This window comes from Paramormyrops kingsleyae, chromosome 7, assembly GCF_048594095.1.
Source record: "Paramormyrops kingsleyae isolate MSU_618 chromosome 7, PKINGS_0.4, whole genome shotgun sequence".
Taxonomy (NCBI): Eukaryota; Metazoa; Chordata; class Actinopteri; order Osteoglossiformes; family Mormyridae; genus Paramormyrops; species Paramormyrops kingsleyae.
The window spans coordinates 35156287-35165028 of record NC_132803.1 but is presented as its reverse complement, the minus strand read 5'-3'; the positions used below and the strand labels follow the sequence as shown (position 1 = coordinate 35165028).

Sequence of the window (8742 nt, the reverse complement as noted above, 5' to 3'; positions counted from 1 at the left end):
AGGGTGTCCAGTTTGGCAACCTCAGGATTGCGTCTTTGCTGTTAGATGATGTGGCTCTGTTAGTTTCATCGAGCTCAGGGCTCCAGGGTGCACTTGGGGAGGTTTGCGGCCTAGTGTGAAGTGGCTGGGATGAGGATCAGCACCTCTGAGTATGAGACCATGGATCTCAAGTGAAATAGGGTGGACTACTCCCTCCAAGTTGGGGATGAGTTACTGCCCCAAGCAGAGGAGTTAAAGTATCTTGGGGTCTTAGACAGATCAGTGCAGCATCAGTAGTTATGCGCACATTGCACTGGTCTGTTGTGGAGAAGAGAGCCTCGCCTTTCAACTCTATTATATCGATTAACCAGTCGATCTACATTCCTACCCTCACCTATGGTCAAAAGTTTTGGGTCTCAAAGTAGAAACTGCTACTTCTCCACAATGAAGGGAGCCAGTTGATGTGGTTTGGGCATCTGCAGCGGAGAATGAATGCATGGATGAATGGAGTTTCTTTTACTAAAAACAAATTCCTTAATAATCACATTACTCATGTATTTCTCCTATTTGACTAATTGATATGAATATGCTTAAGTGTCCGATAACTGTTCTCCGTTGTCAATGTCACCAGACAAATATGGAGTACAACAGGGATCAGTTCTTGATCCTATACTGTTCTCTCTCTACATGTTGCCATTAGGTAACATAATGAGATAACATAATGTTAATAATGTTAATGTTAATGTTATCACTACTTTGCAGATGACACCCAAATATACAAAAATATTTGTTATGCCTAATGATATCTCATCTATTGTCACTTTAGCTAATTGCTGTAATGAAGTTAAAACCTGGATGAGTGAAATTTTTTTGATACCAAATCAGAAGACTGAGGTTCTGTTGTTTGGAGCGAAGTCTGTGGATAGACATGCTAGAATCACCGTGCTCCACTTTAAGGGGCTGATCTTTTCCCTCAGCAGCTCAGCCTGTAACTTAGGCACCACCTTAAATGCAGGCTTGTCATTCAATCACATGCGGATGCAGTATCGAAGGTGCGCTTCCTATAGCTATGTAACATTGCCAAATTGACATTTCCTTACTATTCAAAACACTGAGAAACTACATGCTTTTGTATACTGTACATTAGACTACTGTAATGCTGTATTATCTGGGAGCACACACCACATGATAAGCACCTAGTAGCGTATTCAAAATGCAGCAGTTCAATTTATCACCATTAGCATAAAGTTTGAACACATAACCCCTGCTCTTAGTTCCCTACACTGGTTTCCTGTTAGGTTCAGGACTGGCTTCAAAGTTCTCCTACTTACATATAAGGCATTTACTTTCCTGTGACTGCTTGTCTTATTCAGAGTCACGGGTGTGGTCTGGGGCCTATCCTAGAGGCTATGGGCACAAGGCAGGGAACAACCCTGGATAATGCACCAACCCATCGCAGGGCACACTCACACACAATTCACTCACACATGCACATCTATGGGCAATTTGGAAACTCTAATTCATCATAGCATGTTTTTGGACTCTGGGGAGAAACCAGAATACCCAGAGGAAACCCCACAATGACATAGAGAGAACATGCAAGCTCAATGGTGACATTGTAGGGCGACTTACAAACTTAAACATTGTGGGTGCAGCCTTCGATCTGCCACCCTATACGGACCGGCATGGAAAACTGAGTCATTGATGGACTTTGGCCTCGACCCTGACCACAGTTGTTTTTACACGATGTCTTTAGCAAGCAAGCCCCCTTTTTTCGATTATTGTTGACCTTGGACCCCTGCAGGTTTTTTTTCTACCTACTTGGGAGTTTTTGGTTCCTCTCCTCTATTGTCATCTGGTATTAATTGTTGGTTTCATCTAAAGGCCAACATATCTGACGATCAGCAGACTTCCTCAGAGCTCACCAACATTTCTCAACTTTTTATTTTTACCGAAATTTACCGTCACTCTTAAGAACATTTACTGTATCTTTGTTTAAATTGTAAAGCCTACAGTTGAGTCAGATTACCCATGGTAAACTGTATACGGCGTATTCATCACGCGTAGATAAAAAAAAAAAAAAAAAGAAAGGCGATGATAAAAGTCGCACTACTTCCGGTTTTGACAAAGCGAACGCGCGCCAAACCTGTAAACACGCCCAATGACGTAAAACGTTGGATATGTCGTAAAGTCCCGTTACTCTGTCGTTTACCCACAATGCTTTGCAACATTATACAAAAGGGAAGCGTGCCGTGAACGTTTCTCTTTTGTGACTGTCGCTATTTAGTTGGTCATGTGAAGTCTTGTGGTAACGGTTAACTTTTTTTAAAATTCAGGCAGATAATTTCCGCACTATGGCGCAAACTAGAGGGATTTTTATTTTGTGCTTTGACAAATGGTCGTGAATGCTGTACCGCCGTGCTTACTCAAGAAGTACGTTTGTTTTGTGTAACCCTGTGACTTAGCTGCCTGAGCAAGTTTGTCCGATGATTAAGAACTTTTTGCTGTTCACATTATGAACTGCTGTGATTATGCTAATTTTCATATGAGGACATCCAAGCCGTGGTATTTAGCTACAATCTACAAAGCCATTTAAAAAGGCTGCAAATGTGTCATGCCGGATTTGCTATCGTGCTGTGGGAAATTAAACCTGAAAGTTCTGCACATTTAGGTGCAGTTTTGTAATGACTGCTCATATGCAAATCATTTTGCTTGATCTATCGGTATATAGTTTTGCACTAAAAAACGCATGTTACATGTGGTAACTTGTACTTCTACTCACAGGTATTGCACCGAGTACCATGGCGGGCTATTCCTAAACAATTTACATGGTAATAACAAAATCCTACATTTTAATTGCGGGTGACCGCTGAGACTGAGTAGTTTCCTTAGATCATGTATGATCTTTTTTTTTTTTTTTCCAGAATGTGTTCTGCTGGATGGATTAAGCAGTGGAAGGAAGCCAGATCAACCGGGGTATGATGAGGTAATCCTGAGATTCCCCCAGATTCAGACTGTCCCTATGATTATGTGATATCACTACCCATCTGACCCTGTACAGGGGAAAGATTACATTGTGACTATATGAGGGCAGTCTGTAGAATCATATTAATCCTTGAAATAAACTGGCTGTTTATATTTTATAGCTGATAAATGTTCCAGTTTTTTAGGATTTATGTTTGGTTCTGGCATGTGATTTACTCCCACCCCTCTTTTTTAGGGGCAGTTTTTTCTCCCAAATATGGATCATGGAGGTCAATTTTGCTGACTAATCTTTTTGTGTATGTTAATAAAATATTTTTATTTCAATGTGATTTTATTTATTCAGCTTGATATAAATTACAGGCATTGTGGACTAGTATAAATCACACGTGTAAAGCACTGGCGGACAGAAAGGCACCCTGTTTTCTGGTATATAGCAGGTCTGCCTGCTTTGAGAATAGTTATGTAATTATGTCAGAGTGTGGGTGGGGGGCAGTCTTGCATCCTCCCCACAACATGGATGGGTCACTTAGACAGCCCTGTATGAAAGAATGGTCATCATTTCTGGCCATTTAGTATTTGGGTGTCGGCTTATGCTGGCATATTTTTTAGGGGAAACGGCTGGTGCATTAGTCGTGCAAATGGCAGACTGACCCCAATGGTAATTTGGAATCCCAAGAAAGGAATTTCAACTTAATTTGGTACTTTGTAATATTAAAATTAAAGTTTTAACTTTGTGCAAGCCTGGCTAATGTTTACCAAAACCGCTCTGTAAATATCCTTCAATTTTCAGCAACAGCTTATTTGGTACAGTGTTGTGGTGAGTGGAACCTATTTCAGGATGCACTGGGAATTTCATTTCACCCTGGATGGTATACTAGTCTATCACAAGATGTATACCGAATAACATGGAAATTCAGAGGTGCCAGTTTGCCCAGTTACATGGTTCTTGCAAATGCTCAGAGCCAGGGTGGAATTTCAGTCCCAAACCGTGCAGGTGTGAGGTCATAATGTGATCCATTCAAACAACAAGCCGGCTAAGGTGCATATATTTGAACTGTGGGAGAAACTCCTGGGGTGATGAGTCGCTCAGTCTCTGTGCCCATGGTAAGAATGCTGGTTTGTGCCCTTGCCTCGGCAGAACAGTCGCATGTCTGTGGGCCCTTGAGCGGGTCCCTTATCCCCCAACTCCAGGTGTGCTACACATTGACTGCCCCTGTGCTATGAACCCCCCCCCCCCCAAAGCTATGGAGAGCAAGATGATGTAAGTGAAGACAAACATTCAAGTGTAGCTGTACTTGTATGGGAGGTATTTTCTGCAAAAAATAAAATGAAAATGAAAATGATAAAAAGAAAATACAATCTCCACTTTGCCATTTAGTTTCCATAGTCTGTGCGCAAAAATCCTGCAAAAATGAAAAAGAAATCAAAATAACACCATTTGCATTTTCATTTTCCACTCAGGCACGAGTAATTTGTGCAAAAATTAAGTATAAAATTAAAAGAACACTTTGTCTTTTCATTATCTCTTTTGCATTTTCATTTTCAATATACTCGCGGTATTTTAGTGTCATAATTAAAATGAAATCGCTAATCGGTAAAAGAAAGAGCAATATCGACTTTGCATTTGCTTTATCTTCACAGCATGCACATTAACTGCTAAAATGAAAATGAAATCTTTTCATCATATTTACTTTTCTGAGGCTTATCGGTACATCTATGACAATATTAAAAAGAAAACTCAAAATGGATAAACCGAAATCAAAGTGCCCGTTTGGATTTTCATTTTCAGCACAAACAGCACTGAGGCTGTAAAAATGAAAAGACAAACACAAATGAGTTACAGCGCCATCTACTGCACTTTGTCTTTTCGTTTTCCATTTAGCATTTTCGTTTCCTACTTTTCATTTTCGTTTTCAAGTTCACATCATGCAAATATATGCTAATAAGGCGGGTGGGTCGATGGGCGTGTCTACGACTACAAACCAGTAAGGGTTCAGTCCCAAAAAGGCAGCTGGCAGGAGAAAGTGACGTCACAGGCACCCGTCAAGGTAGGTAGCGGCAGCTGCCACTTCTTAGCGGCAGCTGCCACTCCGTTACAGGCACCCGTCAAGGCAGGTAGCGGCAGCTGCCACTCCGTCACAGGCACCCGTCAAGGCAGGTAGCGGCAGCTGCCACTAAGGAGCTTGGCAGCTGCCAGTTCTTAGTGGCAGCTGCCAGTTCTTAGTGGCAGCTGCCAGTTCTTAGTGGCAGCTGCCAGTTCTTAGTGGCAGCTGCCAGTTCTTAGTGGCAGCTGCCAGTTCTGTCCGTCGCTAGTGGCGCTTAACAGTGGCAGGTCCCGTTCGAATACAGTGCCTGCCGGGGTACAGAGACAGCCACCGCCGCTCGTGGAAGTAAACCCGAGATGCTGTGCACGGCTACGATAAACTGGAATACGGAAATAAATTGAGGACTTGTTTAATCTTTGTATGACTACGAATTATATTATTGTTGCTGACTGTACATCTCTTTAAGATAGTATTTGAGAAAGCAATGATTGTACTGTCGCTAGTGGCGCTAAACAGTGACAGGAGCCGTTCGGGAACAGTGCCTGCCGGTAGTGGCAGGTCTAGTGGCAGCTCTAGTGGCAGGTGCCGTTCAGATACAGTAGAGAGGCACCTATCCGCCAATCCTGGAAGTAGCTTAAACCAGAGATTCTGTACATCGGCTAAATGATCAACTGCAATAGTTCGGTAAAGTTGGGACGATATTGGCAGATTCGAACTTCGCGGCTCAATAAATCTTAAACAAAACGTTCTTACAACACAATATACGGGTCTATTTAACAGTGGTAAGGTAGACAATGAGCTACAACTGGATTTTCGTCCAAACAATATGTATTTACAGAAATACGGATAACATTGCTCCCTATGAGCAGTCCGTTGTCTGAGGAGAGCTTAGGTACCGTCTACAAAGTGCAAATCGACAACGGATAATGTCAATAACTTCGCTTCCAAAGAGTGAAGAGCCACCAAAATCACTAAAGGCTTTTGGAATGTTATCATGGTCATACTACACCCCTTAGTTTGGTGAAATGTACCTAAGTCTATTTCTAAAGAATTTATATTAGGAATAACATTCAATAACTTTGCTCCTATCAACTGTACTACCACCAAAATCACTACACACTTCTACAGTCTCATTATGGTCATACTACATCACTTAGTTTGGTGAAAAAAGCCATTATTATTAAATAAAATGCAATAACTTTGCTCCTATCAATTGTAGCGCCACCAAAATTACTATATACTTTTGCAATTTAATTATGGTAGGACTGCACCACTTAGGTTGGGAAAATGTGGCTTAGTTTATTGTTAAAGGGATTTTATTGGCAATAAAATTCAATAACTTTCTTCCTATGTTACTGTTAAATAGACCCGTATATTGTGTTGTAAGAACGTTTTGTTTAAGATTTATTGAGCCGCGAAGTTCGAATCTGCCAATATCGTCCCAACTTTACCTAACTATTGCAGTTGATCATTTAGCCGATGTACAGAATCTCTGGTTTAAGCTACTTCCAGGATTGGCGGATAGGTGCCTCTCTACTGTATCTGAACGGCACCTGCCACTAGAGCTGCCACTAGACCTGCCACTACCGGCAGGCACTGTTCCCGAACGGCTCCTGTCACTGTTTAGCGCCACTAGCGACAGTACAATCATTGCTTTCTCAAATACTATCTTAAAGAGATGTACAGTCAGCAACAATAATATAATTCGTAGTCATACAAAGATTAAACAAGTCCTCAATTTATTTCCGTATCCCAGTTTATCGTAGCCGTGCACAGCATCTCGGGTTTACTTCCACGAGCGGCGGTGGCTGTCTCTGTACCCCGGCAGGCACTGTATTCGAACGGGACCTGCCACTGTTAAGCGCCACTAGCGACGGACAGAACTGGCAGCTGCCACTAAGAACTGGCAGCTGCCACTAAGAACTGGCAGCTGCCACTAAGAACTGGCAGCTGCCAAGCTCCTTAGTGGCAGCTGCCGCTACCTGCCTTGACGGGTGCCTGTGACGGAGTGGCAGCTGCCGCTACCTGCCTTGACGGGTGCCTGTAACGGAGTGGCAGCTGCCGCTAAGAAGTGGCAGCTGCCGCTACCTGCCTTGACGGGTGCCTGTGACGGAGTGGCAGCTGCCGCTACCTGCCTTGACGGGTGCCTGTAACGGAGTGGCAGCTGCCGCTAAGAAGTGGCAGCTGCCGCTACCTGCCTTGACGGGTGCCTGTGACGGAGTGGCAGCTGCCGCTACCTGCCTTGACGGGTGCCTGTGACGGAGTGGCAGCTGCCGCTACCTGCCTTGACGGGTGCCTGTAACGGAGTGGCAGCTGCCGCTAAGAAGTGGCAGCTGCCGCTACCTGCCTTGACGGGTGCCTGTGACGTCACTTTCTCCTGCCAGCTGCCTTTTTGGGACTGAACCCTTACTGGTTTGTAGTCGTAGACACGCCCATCGACCCACCCGCCTTATTAGCATATATTTGCATGATGTGAACTTGAAAACGAAAATGAAAAGTAGGAAACGAAAATGCTAAATGGAAAACGAAAAGTCAAAGTGCAGTAGATGGCGCTGTAACTCATTTGTGTTTGTCTTTTCATTTTTACAGCCTCAGTGCTGTTTGTGCTGAAAATGAAAATCCAAACGGGCACTTTGATTTCGGTTTATCCATTTTGAGTTTTCTTTTTAATATTGTCATAGATGTACCGATAAGCCTCAGAAAAGTAAATATGATGAAAAGGTTTCATTTTCATTTTCATTTTAGCAGTTAATGTGCATGCTGTGAAGATAAAGCAAATGCAAAGTCGATATTGCTCTTTCTTTTACCGATTAGCGATTTCATTTTAATTATGACACTAAAATACCGCGAGTATATTGAAAATGAAAATGCAAAAGAGATAATGAAAAGACAAAGTGTTCTTTTAATTTTATACTTAATTTTTGCACAAATTACTCGTGCCTGAGTGGAAAATGAAAATGCAAATGGTGTTATTTTGATTTCTTTTTCATTTTTGCAGGATTTTTGCGCACAGACTATGGAAACTAAATGGCAAAGTGGAGATTGTATTTTCTTTTTATCATTTTCATTTTCATTTTATTTTTTGCAGAAAATACCTCCCATAGTACTTGTGGCAATGGCTAATAAACGGTCTGTCATCATTTAAGTAAAAATCTATGGAGAGAAGATGGCAATCCAGTATAGAGTGATATCAGTGGCATGTGAACAAGCTATTCATAATGCTAAATTATAAACTTCCAACACTGACAGTGTACAAATATTAACTACGTAAGTGTTATATATAGAGTACCCAGGACACTGGTGGAGCGAATGGACAGCAGGTATATAACGTATACTGATGCTTTGATTTAAAGGAACTTTCGGGTAATCTGAAACGGAACAAAGTACAGCTTTGGAAACGGCGACGCCTATAGGGCACTATTTTCTCATTCATAAATACGAGACGCGATGTACAAAAATAGGTCTAATACTTTTCCCATACTCGGTGTATAACATTACATTGTTTTATGCGTTTCACCTCTATCGACGGGTCGTTATTTGATTGTGTGGCTTAGGCATATAGAGACAAATGTTGTTTTCATTCCTGTGCTAGAGGGAGGTGCAATATCAGATTAGGCTATTTCCAATAAAGTCATAAAGGAGGAAAAAAACGACAGCGCTAAATAGTTTATGGGTGCCGAACTTTACCCTACCATACGGCTGCACACCTTTCGCCGCTCCGGAGAACCGAGCT

At 42.2% G+C, this 8742-nt stretch overlaps 1 long non-coding RNA gene across 1 annotated transcript; it reads left to right on the top strand.

Annotated features, from left to right (window-relative positions):
• Positions 1-2187: 2187 nt before the first annotated feature.
• Positions 2188-3288, top strand: LOC111836136 (uncharacterized). Its single transcript, XR_002836354.2, has 4 exons — positions 2188-2412; positions 2764-2810; positions 2904-2965; positions 3200-3288. It is a non-coding gene; the product is annotated as an uncharacterized lncRNA (long non-coding RNA).
• The last annotated feature ends 5454 nt before the right edge of the window (positions 3289-8742 follow it).